We start from the raw sequence: 905 nt of genomic DNA on the forward strand, positions 1-905 counted from the left end.
TCTTTGTTTAGCAGAAAATAAAAATCACAGTGGTGATCAAATACCACCATAAGAAAGCTCTATTCGTGGGAACAAAATGACCAAAATTGTTTGGGTACTGTGTTGTATGACATAGCAATTGTCATTCAAATTGTAAGAGTACTGAAGGCTGAAAATTGGTCTGGGCAGGAAGGTGTATAAGTGGTTAAGGTAAAAAAAAAAAAGTCCTAGTACTTTAATGCTGCCCTATCCTCAAACACTTATTTGCTGTCCATGTCACAGCCAGGTCAAGGATCCATCAGAGCTGCTCCCCAAATGTCCCAAAATGTCCTGGATCCTCAGGAGGCACTGAAGACTGCAGAGTGATAATCTCCTGCTGCTATCAGTCAAACTGCTAGGACAAGGGAGCATGGGCATGGTTTGCCGACGCTGTGTGTTTCTATAGATGCATACAGCTCAACTCAAGGAGGGTGTATGCATGGGTATCTCCTTAAAGTGGATAAAGTGGTGCTCGCTTCGGCAGCACATATACTAAAATTGGAACGATACAGAGAAGATTAGCATGGCCCCTGCGCAAGGATGACACGCAAATTCGTGAAGCGTTCCATATTTAAAAAAAAAAAAAAAAAGTGGATATAAACCCTCACATATACGCAGTGAAGTGAACAGCCTCAGCTGATACACAGGGATGAAACAAATCTCCCTACATAAGTTTTACATGTATATCTGCTGTCTTCATCTTTATATATTTTTTAAAAAGTACTCTTTATGTTAGGAGATTCTCTCTACCTGGTTAGCACCGCAGTGAAGCCTGGGCATACAGCCAAAACAGCTGATTGGAGGAAAGGCACACACCCCTCTCCTCATAGGTAGAGACTTTCAGCTTTGTTCATTGAATCGTTCAGGGCTCTGCTAATCTATTTATA

General features: G+C 41.5%; 1 non-coding gene across 1 annotated transcript; it reads left to right on the forward strand.

Moving 5' to 3' along the window:
• The first annotated feature begins 486 nt into the window (after window positions 1-486).
• On the forward strand, window positions 487-593 carry LOC143999820 (U6 spliceosomal RNA). The gene has a single exon (XR_013278146.1). It is a non-coding gene; the product is annotated as a U6 spliceosomal RNA (small nuclear RNA).
• Window positions 594-905: the final 312 nt, after the last annotated feature.

This window comes from Lithobates pipiens, unplaced genomic scaffold (genome assembly GCF_037356315.1).
Source record: "Lithobates pipiens isolate NorthernLeopardFrog02 unplaced genomic scaffold, aLitPip1_a1.2 Scaffold_19, whole genome shotgun sequence".
Classification (NCBI taxonomy): Eukaryota; Metazoa; Chordata; class Amphibia; order Anura; family Ranidae; genus Lithobates; species Lithobates pipiens.